This window comes from Mesoplodon mirus, assembly GCF_964341445.2.
Source record: "Mesoplodon mirus genome assembly, chromosome: 20".
Taxonomy (NCBI): domain Eukaryota; kingdom Metazoa; phylum Chordata; class Mammalia; order Artiodactyla; family Ziphiidae; genus Mesoplodon; species Mesoplodon mirus.
Window position 1 is genome coordinate 22,688,059 of NC_138996.1, and position 17,478 is coordinate 22,705,536.

The following is a 17,478-nucleotide window of genomic DNA, read 5'->3' on the forward strand; positions in this document are numbered from 1 at the left end:
AGACAGTGATTACGGCATTATCTTCAGGCACAGCTGAAAAAGAGCTGTATATAAACAACAAAGTTGCAGTGTGTCTCTGCAGTACAAAAATATAATGAGTCAATTACTGTAAACTTAGCTTTTAAACTAGGAATTCTCACGAAAACAGCTCATCATGGGAAAAGGAAGAAATACCATTTGTAAAATATATGGAACTTATATTTGTTCAGTTCTTTAAATAAGGCAAAACTATGCATGATTAGAATATACCGGGGTTGTAACATGCTATATATTTCATTAGTGCTTATCCTAAATGAATCCATAGATGCAATATAATTTGTCCATGAGACAGCAATCACAATTTAAGAAATAATCGACATAATTTCAGAAAAAGGAATTACTTTAGGTACATTTGCAAAATAGCTCTAATTCCTCACACCCCCAAATCTTGATCCTCCTCTGTCATGTTAACTCCTAGGAATATTCCTTTCTCTTTCCCATGTCCCACGAATGGAACATGGTCCAATGATCACAGCTTATCTGAAGAGCAAGGCCAACACCAAAGCCTCAGTACTGCCGACTGAGCATGAGATGCTGGATACCACCTTCCATTAGGATGGAAATGAGTATAAATCCATTTTAGCATTTGACATCACATTACATTATTTTTGTGAGAGATATTCTAGGTGGCCCACGTGGGACCTGAGGGAACTTAAGACAGACAGGTTGTTCCGCCTTATAAATTTATTTATTTATTTTATTTATTTTTGGCTGTGTTGGGTCTTCGTTGCTGTGCACAGGCTTTCTCTAATTGTGGCGAGCAGGGGCTACTCTTCATTGTGGTGCGCGGGCTTCTCATTGTGGTGGCTTCTCTTGTCGTGGAGCACGGGCTCTAGGCACACAGGCTTCAATAGTTGCAGCATGCAGGTTTCAGTAGTTGTGGCTCACGGGCTCTAGAGCACAGGCTCAGTAGTTGTGGCACGTGGGCTCAGTAGTTGTGGCTCGCGGGCTCTAGAGCACAGGCTCAGTGGTTGTGGCGCATGCGCTTAGTTGCTCCGTGGCATGTGGGATCTTCCTGGACCAGGGCTCGAACCTGTGTCCTCTGCATTGGCAGGCGGATTCTCAACCTCTGCGCCTCCAGGGAAGCCCTGTTCCGTCTTATAAAACTAGATGATGTTACTGTTGGCATGATTCTTTGTTGGTAACCATGGGTGAAGGGCATGTATTTCTCCCATTATCTCAGAGGGGATATCATACCATCAAGGAAGAGGGAAAAAAAGAACTTTATGCTTTGTAACATTTTACAGTCATCTCTCAGAATTAGTCCCTTTTTATCATGGAAAACTCATTTCTAAAACTGGTAAAGATTGCACATAAAAGGAACACAGATCCATGTCACTTGTGAATATTGATGCAAAAAAACCTAAATAGATTATTGTTACCAAACAGATTTCAAAAGTGCATAAAAATGTAACAAGAATATGTAGAATATATTCCGGGAATCTAAGGGTGTTTGAAATGTAGGAAATCTACTATAGAACATCATACGTACGGATCTAAGGAGAAATAAATGACCTGATCTCCTCCATTGATATTAAAAGGGAATTTCATATAGTTCAACCACACTTCATGAAAAAAGAAAAATTAATAAAATAACAGACAATGGATATGGGAACAAAAAACACTGCCTGCCATTCCAGTAAACAATGAATGTTGCCTGGTATCAAGCCACCAGCCACTGTAGCTGCCCTGGCTGTGTACCCTGAGGGGAATTCAGGATGGAGATAAGCAGGATACTGGAGAGTTAAGATGCACATCAAAGCAATAATATCAATGAGCTCAGACCCCTGCCTTTACCCCTAGAAAGAAAAGCTCTAAAATAATAAACGAGATATCTTGGAGTTTTTTTGTGATTAGCAGTAATCTTTTGATGTTTGACTACATTTTTTTTTTTTTTTCCCGTAAAACCTCCTGTATCTCCTGGCTCTAACCTTACTTCCTTGGAACAGTTCCTCAGAGCTCTCTGAGAGGCTGCATAGTCCTCAGTAGGGTCCCAGAATAAAACTTACCTCACAACTTTTAGGTTATGCTTTTTTCTTCAGTTGACAGATAATAGCTCATGTTTATCTATCTATCTGTCTATCATTATAATTTATCTTTGTCAGTCTGAAGCCAGCATCTTCTTTAATAGGGAAACCCAGAGACATTTTCAGTATTACTACCCCACTATTTAACATCATATTGTAGGTATTAAAAAATGTAGTCAAATAAAGAAAAGAGGAAGATACTGGATTAAAGAATAAAACTAACTCTATATGCAGATAATTTAATGGTACACTTAGAAATACCAAGAAAATCATTAAGAATTGCTACAAGCATTAAAATAATTCAGTAAGGTAGCAGGATAATAAGTTGAAGTACACAAATAAATAATCATTTGATTCATAAACTGTAATCAGAAGATTAAATGCAAAAATTTTCATCTATAAGATAGAGAAAAAAATAAAATATCTAGGAATAACCTTAATAAGAAATATGTAAAACTTGTATGAGGAAAACTTAAAAAAGGTATTGAAAAACTCAAAAGTATACCTGCAGAAATGCAAACACAACTTAAATTTTAAAATAGCACTCCTTTCTCTGTTAATATATTATTTCAGCATGGCCCACTGATAATTTATTTCTGGAGTTAGACAAGTTCATTTTAGAGTTCACAAGAAAAAAATAAGTATGCAAAAATATCCAGGGAAATCCTGAAAAAGAAGAGAAGGGGGGGTCGGCCCCGCCAGATATTAAATCATAATATAAAGCCTTGATAATTACAACAATCTAGGATTGATGTGAGAATTAAACAGACCAATGAAACAGAAAAAAATTGTTCTGAATTGACCCAAGTATAAATGAAAAATTGTTTCATCATAAAGATGGGATCAGAAAGTACTTGAACAAAAGCTGTGCTTTAAAGAAAATTTTGTTTTAAAACTCAGTAAACATTTGGAAAATTATAATATTGGTTATTTATGTCAAAGAGTAAACAGAATATGATCCAAATGAATCAGAGACATATATGACAAAAACTAAACCATACAAGTTCCAGAAATTCCTTCATAATCTGAGTGGAGTATTTCTAATTATTAATAAAATCTAGGAGCAGCAACAACAACAAACAAGGACTGATAAATTTAACACATTGAATAAAAACTTTTACATGGAAACAACACAAGAGCAACAAAAATTCAAAATGACAAGGTAGAGAAAAATATTTGAAATTTATAAGACAAAGGGCCAATTCCTGAAATACGTAAAGAATGTTTAAAATTAATAAGATTAAGGAACTTATAGAAAATTGGCAAAAGACATGAGAGCAGACTGTTCACTTGAAAAAGATAAAAAAATTCTCAACCTCACTTATAATACAAGTGCAAGTTAAATCTACAAAAAAAAACTTCTCACCTATCCAATTGCCCCCTGCCCCCCCCAAAAAGATAAAATATTCTGATGGTTAGAGAAACAGGTACTCTTACATTGCTAGTGGTAGAGTACCACGTGGAAGGGAATTTGGTGGTATCTCACAAAATTATAGATGAGTTTATCCCTTGAGCCGGCAGTCTCATTTCTAGAAATCTACCCTGAAGACACACCTTTAAGAATACAAAAACTCTGTATGACTTATTGCATTATGATTCATAATACCATTACTAAGGCTGGACATGATCAAGGAGGCTTTTAGCCATATTAACAACTGCAGATACTTTTCCTCAGGCAATAGGAAGCCATTTAAGGCATTAACATGAGAACAATTTGCTTTTTAAAATGTCACCATGACTGTAATATAGAAAAGGAGTTGGAAGCGTAAGACTGCAGAGACCCAGTTAGATGGTTATTGCTGTCATTTGAGATGATCGTTAACACAGGATCCCACACTACCAGAAAACAGAGGGGCTTAAACTGCCACGTTCTTGGAAATTTTACTGATCACATTGCGAAAGGGGCACCAAAGGAATTAACCAATGTATTGATATTATGCCCAAACTGGCAGAGTGGACAAAGAAAGTTGCTTGCCATACCACTAAACAAAGGATGCTGTGGCCATCAAGCCATCAGCCACTGCAGCTGCCCTGACTGTGCAACCTGAGGGGATTCAGGATGGAAATAACCAGGATTCTGGCCCCAGATAGCTGAGGTATGTATCAAAGGAATGATTTCAATGGGTCCAGATTCTTGCATCTTCCCATATATAAAGTGCTAAATTCACTAACTTGAGATATCCTGTTTTTCTTTAATTAACAGTAATCTTATGATGTTCTGACTACTTGATTTTTGTTGCAAGAACTATATATCCTGGCTTCTCCCTTACCTCTTTGGAACAGTCCCTCGAGCCATCTGACAGGCTGTCTCCTGGGGTTAAGTCCTCAGTATGCATGCTAAGTAAAACATAATTCTCAACTTTTAGGTTGTGTATTATTATTATCATTATTATTATTTTTTCACTCAACAGCAGGGAGAAAGACTGAATCTAGATGTCGTTCCAGTAATCCCTTCTTAGATTTGCTGTTGCTGTGAGCTGTCAGGGAGGAAAATCTTTTCCTCCACCCTCTAGGTTCAGAATTGGGAGCCTGTGAATTAAATTGACAAAGGCAGATTAACAAGAGAAAAAACAAAGTCTCTTCACCTATTTGTGTGGGAGCTCACAGAAAATGTAGCTCCAAGAGGCAGTTAGATTTTAGAGCTTATGTACCTACCATTTAATAGGGGAAGGGGAGTGTAAGAAAGAGCATTTATGGGGAAACAGGTGACTTCTAGGGAAGATAAATGGGTCCTTGGGAGAATAGATGGGAGTTATGATAGTTTTGAGAAACGAATATCTGTTTAGATGACTTTTTTTTTTTTTTTGGCTGTGGCACCACGCAGCATGTGGGATCTTAGTTCCCCGACCAGGGATCGAACCCGCACCCCCTGCATTGGAAGCACAGAGTCTTAACCACTGGACTGCCAGGGAAGTCCCTAGATGACTTCTTATTCAGTGATAGGAGACAATCTTCCTTGGTTGAGAAACTCCTGGGGAGGGGATTTACCACAGTTGAATTCTTTAGGGAGGCTCTGCTCTTAGGCAGATGGAGGGCAGCATTCAGAAAACAACAATAACAACCTTTTCCTGCAGCTGTTGATTTTCAAATGTCTTCAGCTCAAAATAATCCTTATGCCACAGTGGAATATTCTGGATCCTTCAGGGCCATAGCCACATTCCTTGCTGCCTCATGCCAAACATCGAATTCTAGATATTATATAATAGACAGTTGAAAACAGACATTTTCCCGTTTTTCCATTTACATTCTTGCTTAGAGGACCTATTACTAAGTGTATAGTTTAGGGCAAGGGTCAGCAAACTATGACTCATAGCATGCTTTTGTAAAGCTTGAGAACTAAGAATAGCTTTTACATTTTTAAATAGTTGAAAAGAATATCAAGAATAATAGTTCATGACACAAGAAAATTATATGAAATTCAAATTTCATTCCATAAATGAAGTGGGTTTTTTTTTTTTATAACACACTCCTTCATTTACATATTGCTCATGGCTGCTTTACACTACAGCAGGATCAAGTAGTTGTGATAGAGGCAGCATGGCTGCCAAGCCTGCAATATTTACTATACAGCCCTTAAAGAAAACGTTTGCCAAACCTGGGTCTAGGGCCATGTTTGTTTCAGAGACATTCTAACTTGAATACTGGGAAGGAAACAGACCAGAGTTAGTCATCATGCAGATGTCAATTTATTTAAAGACATCCTACTTTAAGGTAAATATATGCATATAATATATATATGAGTATATGGTGTTATATGATAGACATATTATATTGTATACTCCTTAGTAGATTTCCACTTTAGGCACTGCTTTTTCCTGATTGGGCTGTGGGAATCATGACATTCAGTTTCCCCACTTTTCCAGCCTTCCTTGCAGCTGGGGCTGGCAATATGACCTAATTTTTGCCAGTAAAAATAAGTGAAACTCTGTTGGAGAGTTCAAGTTCTGGGAAAGTTTTTTTGTCCTTGGAAAGTGCCCAATTTATCTCTGCTTTCTAAATGTACTACTTAGAAAGCCTTTCCTCCTCCTTCCAGCTTTGAAGGCAGAAGTGATGGCTGAAGCTGTGGCAGCCACTCCATGAACATGGGGCAATGCCAAGTGAACAGTGGAGACACTGACCCTGACATCCTGGAACTGCTGAACAAGCAGGACTTTGAGAAGAAAAGAGTGATCAAACTGGCTCCAAAAAGTACAAAACTATATCACCTGAAACTGCACAAACTTCCTGAAAATATAAAGAATGTTCAGCCGTTCCCTTATTGAAACACCTAAGAATTCAAAGGCAGAAATCTCGTAGCATCACAAGTAAATTTATTTACCCATATCTAGTCAAGTACTGGCCTTAGAGGAAAACAAAGTTTTCTCTTACCTTCTTTCCTCTGTATGCCTTCTGGGTCTTTAGGTGCCTCTGTTTGAGCCCTACTTTTTGAATCTATTTCCTTTTCTCATTGTGTCATTGCTCAGTTTGTTGCCACAGGCAGCGCTAATGCTAATTCTTTCTCCTACATTTAATAGCATACAGCAATATCTATTAACCCTAACCAAATATCCCGTTGGCAAACCAAACACTGTTGTGTCAAAGTGATGCAGACAACCTCCTTTTATACTGCCTCAAAATCTATGCCAATTGGGCTTCCCTGGTGGCGCAGTGGTTGAGAGTCTGCCTGCCGATGCAGGGGACACGGATTCGTGCCCCGGTCTGGGAAGATCCCACATGCTGCAGAGCGGCTGGGCCCGTGAGCCATGGCTGCTGAGCCTGCGCGTCCGGAGCCTGTGCTTCACAACGGGAGAGGCCACAACAATGAGAGGCCCACATACCGCAAAAAAAAAAAAAAAAATCTATGCCAATTTATACTTCTAGGAATCTTTGTAAGAAATGGTTTAAAGATCTTTCTTTCACCCATAGGAAAAAGAGGTCCAAAATAAAATGCTTGTTCCCTGGGGATGCAAAAGAAGGATTAAGGAAAAAAAAAAAGACTTACTTCTGGCAATAATAGACCAGTCACAAATGGATTATTTTAGTATCTGAGTATATCCCGATTAACATTTTAACCTAATTCTAATTTCTCAGAGGCCTTTGGGTATGTAGAAATGCCTATTACCCCAATTTAATATTTTCTCTATTTCCCCAAAGCCAGTCAAGAATGTAATGAAACAGAATAAAATTAATACCAAAATATTTACCAAATTTACAAATGGATCGCTCATATTCAGAAACTTCTGGGAGACAATGACAAGAGGCCCATGAAATCTTCACATAAAACCTGGGTCCCCAGGAATCAGTCAGTAGCCCAAAGACCGGTGGATCATTGGTGGATATTCCTGATTAGAGCATCCTAATTACAGTGCCATATTACATGCCCAATGTTATTAGAATTATTTCCCAACTATCTTTGTTACAACTCCAGAGTTGTTCAAACAAATACACTAACAAAACCCAAAAAGTTGCAGACATATTAATTTTAGTGAAAATGCACTAATTTTTTAATGCAATAAAATATCCACCTATGAAACAAATTGATGTATTTGCACAACCATTAAGGAAATAAACCACGTAGCCACTTAGATTTAAGGCTACAAAATAACAATGCACACATGATCCAGTGAACAATATCATGTAAGAAAATTTCAAAATTGTGAAGAATTAAACTCCCTATTATGAATATACCATTTATTTAAAAAACAAAACAAAACAAAAATTTGTTTGACAAACAATAAACCAAATGGAAAGTGCTAGTTCAGAGTATTTGAGGAACTGCCATGCCTGCCTCTCTGAAACTTTAGTAGTTGTAATCTGGGCTTTTGGCAGACTTTACTAACTGCCTCATCCTCTTAATATATAAGGAGGGGAAAAAGTCTCCCAGAGACAAATTCCTGCAAAACAAAACCAATTCCACAAAGGGGTAAATTGCCACAGAGACAGTATTGCATTTTTCTCAGCCTTATGCAAGGACAGAAAAATCAACAGTAAACAAGCATCTTTGAAACAAGGTATTCCACAGAAAGTTCTCAACAGCTGTAGATTTTGAGCAGGTACCATGAGACTCTGTGTCAACACAACTGTCCCGAAGACCTTGAAATGTACAGTGCAGGAGCTCTTTCCCAATTTAGAAAGGGAAAACACCAATTAAACGAAAATAGATTTAAGGACAGCCAGCCAATCACTCTCTCAGAAAGGAAAAATGTAGAAAAATTTTTTCACATTTAAAGCACACTGGCATGTCCATTATGTTACTCAGAGTAATTCCATTGCCTAGGAAAGAAATGAGACTTGAATTAGTTAAGCAAAATGGGGAATTTAATGTCTTATCTCATCAGAAACCAGATCACAGAAAAAGGTGGGGACAGATCTGGATATAGGAACCCCTGATCCAAGGACTCCAACAAGCCCTTCTCAGCATCTCCCGCACAGGCTGCTTCTGTTCAGTTGGCTTCACTGTCATAGACTGTCTTCTCTACAAGACCTCACAAGGAAGTGATCTTGAAATCTATCATTGTTATAGCTTAAGAGGACATGGATGGGGACTCTCTTTCCCTGGAATGTATTTCTCTTTGAATCAAAGCGACTGGGTAACAGATGGGTGCCATTTGGGTCTCATCCCTGTGGCACTAGGGTAAACTACTATGATGGGCAACCTGCATCAGAAGCACGTGTTCAAAGTCAGCATGGAGGAGTTACTTAAAAGAAGTTAAATACATATCAAAATATTCATACACATATATTAAAATTCCTTAAAGTTTAAAGAGTTTGTGCTTTTTAATGTAGAACAATATTTGTTTAAAGCAGTATCCCTAAAGAAATTAACCACTTAAAAATCCTTGTGGTTTCTGTTTTTCAAGCAAACCATAATGACTAATTTTCAGGCAATACACAATGAGTTTTTTTGTTGAGGTTGTTCTTCAAGTTATAAATGAAATGAGATACACATTTGGAGAAAGACTTGAGAAAAATCCTAATATATGAGTCCAAAGTCTGGTCATACTTCCAGGGCATTTTTGGTATTCTTAAAAGAGCCTATTCTCTATTCACTTGACATCCCATAAACCATGCAGTCTTTGCACTGGCCTTACTTCTGGCTATGCGTGCATGTCAAATTTTCAACCTCGCCTCAGTTTGCAATAAGCTGAGACTACCAAAAAAGCACCTGCTCTTTTAATGAAAGCAGACTAAAGGTGAGGGAATTAAAGGAGGATGCTTTCCCCTCTTCCAATTTTCCTGCCCTTTTAAACAACGCAGGCAAGAGCTACGTTAATCAAAAAGAGAAGGTAGTTTCCAGTCTTCTAATTTTCCTAGAGGTTTGAGAACTTCATAATTAGTAAGTGCTATGTGAGAATAATGAGGGAAGCTGATTCTTCACCTGTTGCTTCTCCCCTGTTGTAGTAAGGAGACAGACATTCCCTCCTCCCCATACCTTTCACAGGAGAGCAGACTCTCCATCCAAACCTTAAAAGATCCAGGGGATCTTTTCTAAGCATCCCTGGCCCAAGATAAAAATTTGCAGGCCCTCCAATTTGCCCTCTGTTTTTAAAGGGCTTACCATGTAGTTGACTGAAAAAATGGTCACAAACTTTTCTCTTCCTTCTATTGGTGCCCCGTGGTAGTGCTCACACATCCTCTCCAAACTATCCTTAATGATCTGCTCTGGAAAAGGAGCATTAGCAAATGTGACACAGAGAGGCTGGCCTGTGGATTTCCTTGGTATCCAAAGCTACCATAGGGATGAGCCCAAGTTAGTCTGCTGGACCATGAGAGATGTGTAGGCGAGTAACTCCTGTCACCTCACCTCACACGCAGGCACATCCCAGAAGCAGAGAGCTCTCCGTGACTACGGTCATGTGTGTGAGCCCAGCTGATCCAGTAGATAAAACCAACCAACGGAGCCAGCCTAAATCAACAATCTGTAGAACTGTGAAGGAAATACATGGTACTGTTTTAAGTTTCTAAGTTTGGGTGTGATTTTTACACAGTGATATCTAGCTGATAGACAGCACTGTCACAGCGTTGACAAATAGGGCCCACAGATATAGCAAATCATGTAACAGTTAAAGCACGTCATTAAAATCAGGACACAGAAAGCACTAGTCTCTAACTCTATCAGTGAATTCAGCATGCCAGAAACAGAAAAATCAGAAGAGAGAAGTTTTGTTTTGCTGATGATATGTTTGCATATCCAGAACACACTTAGTTAGAAACAAACAGATAAAAGGACAAACCCCCCCCCCAAATCTTCTATAATTAATAAGAGATTTTGATTAGCCAACATGCTGAAGCAGAGCTTCCCAGGTGCTGCAATCATGGTGGGAACACAGCTGGGCTCAGCAGGAGCTCCATTTAACTAAGCCCAGGCTAATTAATATGCAATGCTATAACACACAACATACAAATACCAATACATTTAATCCCTACTAACTGTAAGTATCTGAAAATGGAAATGCAATAAAATAAAATAAACCACCATTTTATTCACAATAGTTAACAGGATTTATAGGAAGAAAGCTATACATAAATAATAATACTGAAGTAAATAAGCAAATTCTGAAAGAACTGGAAAGATATATTTGTTTTCAGAGCAGAAGATTTAATCTTATGTTATGTTATTTCTTCCAAAATTAATCTCTAGGTTTAATGCGATTTCAATTAGAATTCCCCCAAAATGATTCTTTTTGGAATTGGACAATGCTATTTTAAAATTTATATGAAAAGGTAAATGCTGAATCATAGTGTTAAGAGAATTATGAAAGAAAAGAACAGTTTAAAAGACATTCATTACTAGGTATTTGAAAGAATTATGAATCTACCATAATGAAATCAATATATTACTAGCCTAGGGATAGATACTAGATTAACAGAATAGACAATTCAGCCTATTCCCCTATATGTGAAGGCAACATATAAAAATCATGTTACATTGATTCAGAGAGGATTAAACAGGTTATGTAATGATGATACCGACACAACTCTATCTCCATTTGGAAGAAAATAAAACTAGTTCTCTCTTACATTTAAATATTTAAATGCAAAATATAAAACAACAACAGCAAAACACTTTAGGAAAAAAAAATGAGACTCTACTTATACAATCCTGGGAAGGAGGATTCTTCATAACTAAATCAGAAATCCAGAGGCTTGATTCACAGAAAGATAGACAAGATGAAAAGGCAGAGGGCTATGTACCAGATGAAGGAACAAGATAAAACCCCAGAAAAACTACTAAATGAAATGGAGATAGGCAATCTTCCAGAAAAAGAATTCAGAATAATGATAGTGAAGATGATCCAGGACCTCGGAAAAGGAATGGAGGCAAAGATCGAGAAGATGCAAGAAATGTTTCGCAAAGATCTAGAAGAATTAAAGAACAAACAAACAAAGATGAACAATACAATAGCTGAAATGAAAACTACACTAGAAGGAATCAATAGCAGAATAACTGAGGCAGAAGAAAGGATAAGTGACCTGGAAGACAGAATGGTGGAATTCACTGCTGCAGAACAGAATAAAGAAAAAAGGATGAAAAGAAATGAAGACAGCATAAGAGACCTCTGGGACAACATTAAACACAACAACATTCACATTATAGGGGTTCCAGAAGGAGAACAGAGAGAGAAAGGACCCGAGAAAATATTTGAAGAGATTATAGTCAAAAACTTCCCTAACATGGGAAAGGAAATAGTCACCTAAGTCCAGGAAGCACAGAGAGTCCCATACAGGATAAACCCAAGGAGAAACATGCCAAGACACACAATAATCAAACTGGCAAAAATTAAAGACAAAGAAAAATTACTGAAAGCAGCAAGGGAAAAATGACAAACAACATACAAGTGAACTCCCATAAGGTTAACAGCTGATTTCTCAGCAGAAACTCTACAAGCCAGAAGGGAGTGGCATGATATACTTAAAGTGATGAAACGGAAGAACCTACAACCAAGAGTACTCTACCCAGCAAGGATCGCATTCAGATTCAATGCAGAAATCATAAGGTATACAGACAAGCAAAAGCTAAGAGAATTCAGTACCACCAAACCAGCTTTACAACAAATGCTAAAGGAACTTCTCTAAGTGGGAAACACAAGAGAAGAAAAGGACCTACAAAATTAAGAAAATGGTCATAGAAACATACGTATTGATAATTACCTTAAATGTGAATGGATTAAATGCTCCAACCAAAAGACACAGGCTTGCTGAATGGATACAAAAACAAGACCCATTTATATGCTGTCTACAAGAGACCCACTTCAGACCTAGGGACACATACAGACTGAAAGTGAGGGGATGGAAAACAGATATTCCATGCAAATGGAAATCAAAAGAAAGCTGGTGTAGCAATACTCATATCAGATAAAATAGACTTTAAAATAAAGAATGTTATAAGAGACAAGGAAGGACACTATGTAATGATCAAGAGATCAATCCACGAAGAATATATAGCAATTATAAATATCTATGAACCCAACATAGGAGCACCTCAATACATAAGGCAACTGCTGACAGCTGTAAAAGAGGAAATCGACAATAACATGATAATAGTGGGGGACGTTAACACCTCACTTACACCAATGGACAGATCATCCAAACAGAAAATTAATAAAGAAACACAAGCTTTAAATGACACAACAGACCAGATAGATTTAATTGATATTTATAGGACATTCCATCCAAAAACAGCAGATTACACTTTCTTCTCAAGTGCGCATGTAACAGTCGCCAGGATAGATCACATCTTGGGTCACAAATCAAGCCTCAGCAAATTTAAGAAAATTGAAATCATACCAAACATCTTTTCTGACCACAATGCTATGAGATTAGAAATCAGTTACAGGGGAAAAAATGTTAAAAACACAAACACAGGGCTTTCCTGGTGGTGCAGTGGTTGAGAGTCCACCTGCTGATGCAGGGGATGCAGGTTCCTGCCCCGGTCCAAGAGGATCCTGAAAGCCGCAGAGCGGCTGGGCCTGTGAGCCATGGCCACTGGTCCTGCACATCGGAAGCCTGTGCTCTGTGGCGGGAGAGGCCACAGCGGTGAGAGGCCCGCATACTGCAAAAAAAAAAACAAAAACACAAACACATGGAGGCTAAACAATACATTACTAAATAAACAAGAGATCACTAAAGAAATCAAAGAGGAAATGAAAAAAATACCTCGAGACAAATGACAATGAAAACACAATGATCCAAAACCTATGGGATGCAGCAAAAGCAGTTCTAAGAGAGAAGTTTATAGCTATACAAGCCTACCTCAAGAAACAAGAAAAATCTCAAATAAACAATCTAACCTTATACCTAAAGGAACTAGAGAAAGAAGAACAAACAAAACCCAAAGTTAGCCGAAGGAAAGAAATCATAAAGATCATAGCAGAAATAAATGAAATAGAAACAAAGAAAACAATAGCAAAGATCAATAAAACTAAAAGCTGGTTCTTTGAGAAGATAAACAAAATTGATAAACCATTAGCCAGACTCATCAAGAAAAAGTGGAAGAGGACCCAAATCAATAATATTAGAAATGAAAAAGGAGAAGTTACAACAGAAACCGTAGAAATACAAAGCATCCTAAGAGACTACTACAAGCAACTCTATGCCAATAAAATGGACAACCTGGAAGAAATGGACAGGTTATACCTTAGAAATGGAAGGTTATACCTTAGAAAGGTATAACCTTCCAAGACTGAACCAGGAAGAAATAGAAAATATGAAAAGACCAATCACAAGTAATGAAATTGAAGCTGTGATTAAAAGTTTTCCAACAAACAACAGTCCAGGATAAGATGGCTTCACAGATGAAGTCTATCAAACATTTAGAGAAGAGCTAACACCCATCCTTTTCAAACTCTTCCAAAAAATTGCAGAGGAAGGAAAACTTCCAAACTCATTCTATGAGGCCACCATCACCCTGATACCAAAATCAGGCAAAGATACTACAATAAAGAAAATTATAGACCAATATCACTGATGACTATAGATGCAAAAATCCTCAACAAAATACTAGCAAACAGAATCCAACAACACATTAAAAGGATCATACACCATGATCAAGTGGGATTTATCCCAGAGATGCAAGGATTCTTCAATATATGCAAATCAATGAATGTGATACACCATATTAACACATTGAAGAATAAAATCCATATGATCATCTCAATAGATGCAGAAAAAGCTTTTGACAAAATTTAACACCCATTTATGATAAAAACTCTCCAGGAAGTGGGCACAGAGGGAACCTACTTCTACATAATAAAGGCCATATATGACAAACCCACAGCAAACATCATTCTCAATGGTGAAAAACTGAAAGTATTTCCTCTAAGATTAGGAAGAAGACAAGGATGTCCACTCTTACCACTAGTATTCAACATAGTTTTGGAAGTCCTAGCCATGGCAATAAGAGCAGAAAAAGAAATAAAAGGAATCCAAATTGGAAAAGAAGAAGTAAAACTGTCACTATTTGCAGATGACATGATCCTATACATAGAGAATCCTAAAGATGCCACCAGAAAACCACTAGAGCTAATCAATGAATGTCATAAAGTTGCAGGATACAAAATTAATGCACAGAAATCTCTTGCACTTCTATACACTAACAATGAGAGATCAGAAAGAGAAAGTAAGGAATCAAACCCATTCACCATTGCAACAAAAAGAATAAAATACTTAGGAATAAACCTACCTAAGGAGGTAAAAGACCTGTACTCAGAAAACTATAAGACACTGAAGAAAGAAATTAAAGATGATACCAACAGATGGAGAGATATACCATGTTCTTGGATTGGAAGAATCAATACTGTGAAAATGACTATACTACTCAAAGCAATCTACAGATTCCATGCAATCCCTATCAAAATCCCTATCCCTGGCATTTTTCACAGATCTAGAACAAAAAATTTCACAATTTGTATGGAAACACAAAAGACCCCGAATAGCCAAAGCAATCTTGAGAAAGAAAAATGGAGTTGGAGGAATCAGGCTCTCTGACTTCAGACTATACTACAAAGCTACAGTAATCAAGACAATATGGTACTGGCACAAAAACAGAAATATAGATCAATGGAACAGGATAGAAAACCCAGAGATAAACCCACACACCTATGGTCAACTAATCTATGACAAAGGAGGCAAGGATATACAATGGAGTAAAGACAGTCTCTTCAATAAGTGGTGCTGGCAAAACTGGACAGCTACATGTAAAAGAATGAAATTAGAACACTCCCTAACACCATACACAAAAATAAACTCAAAATAGATTAGAGGCCTAACCTAAATGTAAGACCGGGCACTATCAAACTCTTAGAGGAAAACATAGGAGGAACACTCTTTGACATAAATCACAGCAAGGTACTTTTTGATCCACCTCCTTGAGTAACGGAAATAAAACCAAAAATAAACAAATGGGACCTAATGAAACTTAAAAGCTTTTGCACAGCAAAGGAAACCATAAATAAGACGAAAAGACAACCCTCAGAAGGGGAGAAAATATTTGCCAATGAATCATCGGACAAAGGATTAATCTCCAAAATATATAAACAGCTCATGCAGCTCAATATTAAAAAAACAAACAACCCAATCGAAAAATGGGCAGAAGACCTAAATAGACATTTCTCCATAGAAGACATACAGATGGCCAAGAAGCACATGAGGAGATGCTCAACATCACTAATCAGAGAAATGCAAATCAAAACTACAATGAGGTATCGCCTCACACCAGTTAGAATGGGCATCATCAGAAAATCTACAAACAACAAATGCTGGAGAGGGTGTGGAGAAAAGGGAACCCTCTTGCACTGTTGGTGGGAATGTAAATTGATACAGCCACTATGGAGAACAGTATGGAGGTTCCTTAACAAACTAAAAATAGAATTACCATATGACCCAGCAATCCCACTACTGGGCATATAATCAGAGAAAACCATAATTCAAAAAGACACATGCACCCCAATGTTCATTGCAGCAGTATTTACAATAGCCAGGTTGTGGAAGCAACCTAAATGCCCATCGACAGATGAATGGATAAAGAAGATGTGGTACATATATACAATGGGATATTACTCAGCCATAAAAAGGAATGAAATTGGGTCATTTGTAGAGATGTGTATGCATCCAGAGACTGTCATACAGAGTGAAGTTAGTCAGAAAGAGAAAAACAAGTATTATATATTAACGCATAAATGTGGAACCTAGAAAATGGTACAGATGAACCGGTTTGCAGAGCAGAAGTTGAGACACAGATGTAGAGAACCAACGTATGGACACCAAGGGGGGAATGCGGCGGTGGTTGGGGGTGGTGGTGTGATGAATTGGGCAATTGGGATTGACATGTATACACTGATGTGTATAAAATGGTTGACTAATAAGAAAAAAAAAAGAAATCCAGAGGCTCTAAAAGGTAAATAATTATTAAAAAAATATGTAAAGTTTGTGTAGAGATAGATACTATATTTCTATACACAAATGGAGGTTTCCTACATACAAATGAAACTAAAGTTTGGAGAAAAAAGAGATTAAAAAAACCCTTGGAAATATATTTCCAATAATAAAAAATTTTAGACACTATATAGCACATCTGACATGTCAAGTAGTGTTCTAAGCTTTTCATATGTATTAGGTCCTTTATCCTCACAGCAACTCTTTTAGGAAGTTACTAATCTTCTTAAACCCACTAACAATATATTATTTTGTAATCACAAAACTTCAGTGGCTGGCATGGCTGGCTCTCCACTGCTCCACAATGAAATAGAAAGTTATTCTGAAATTCAAAGCCCTCCATAATGATTCAATTTCCTTTGTTGGTCTTACCTTCTACTAACCTGTTCCATGAACCTACTCTGAGTTTTCCTTTCTTTATGACCTTACTTAATGGGTAAATTCTGCTTGGGATGCTTTCTTTACATTGTTCACTTGAAATCTGATGATTTTCTCCTTGTAATCTTTCCTGATCTCAGATCCAGTGTAATCTCACCAATATTCAACTTCCTTGCAAATTTTCTGATGCTTTTCTTGTGTACACAGAATGAATTCTATGCTGTAGGATAAGCAATTTGATAACAGAGAGTATGCTTTACTTATCTCTAAAGTGTTTAGAACAGAATAATTGCTTGAGCTATATCTACTGATCCCAATATATTAATGGAGGAAAAGGAGGTTTCTGCTAGGTTTACAGTTATTTTATTCAGAAAATTTTAGTGGCTCCTCATATATTCTAAACTTTCTAGCAAGGAATATGAAGTCTGAACCAACTTACAATTCCAGACTTTTACAGCTGTACTTTTAATTTGAATTCTTGCCCGTTTAATTATTTATACTCCCTTAAATATATGTGCATTTATCAATTTTCTTCTATTTGTGATTCTGTCTCTTCTAATATTCTATGAATTCTTTGAGGGCAGGGACTATGTCTTATCCATTTCAGTATTTAAATGACTAA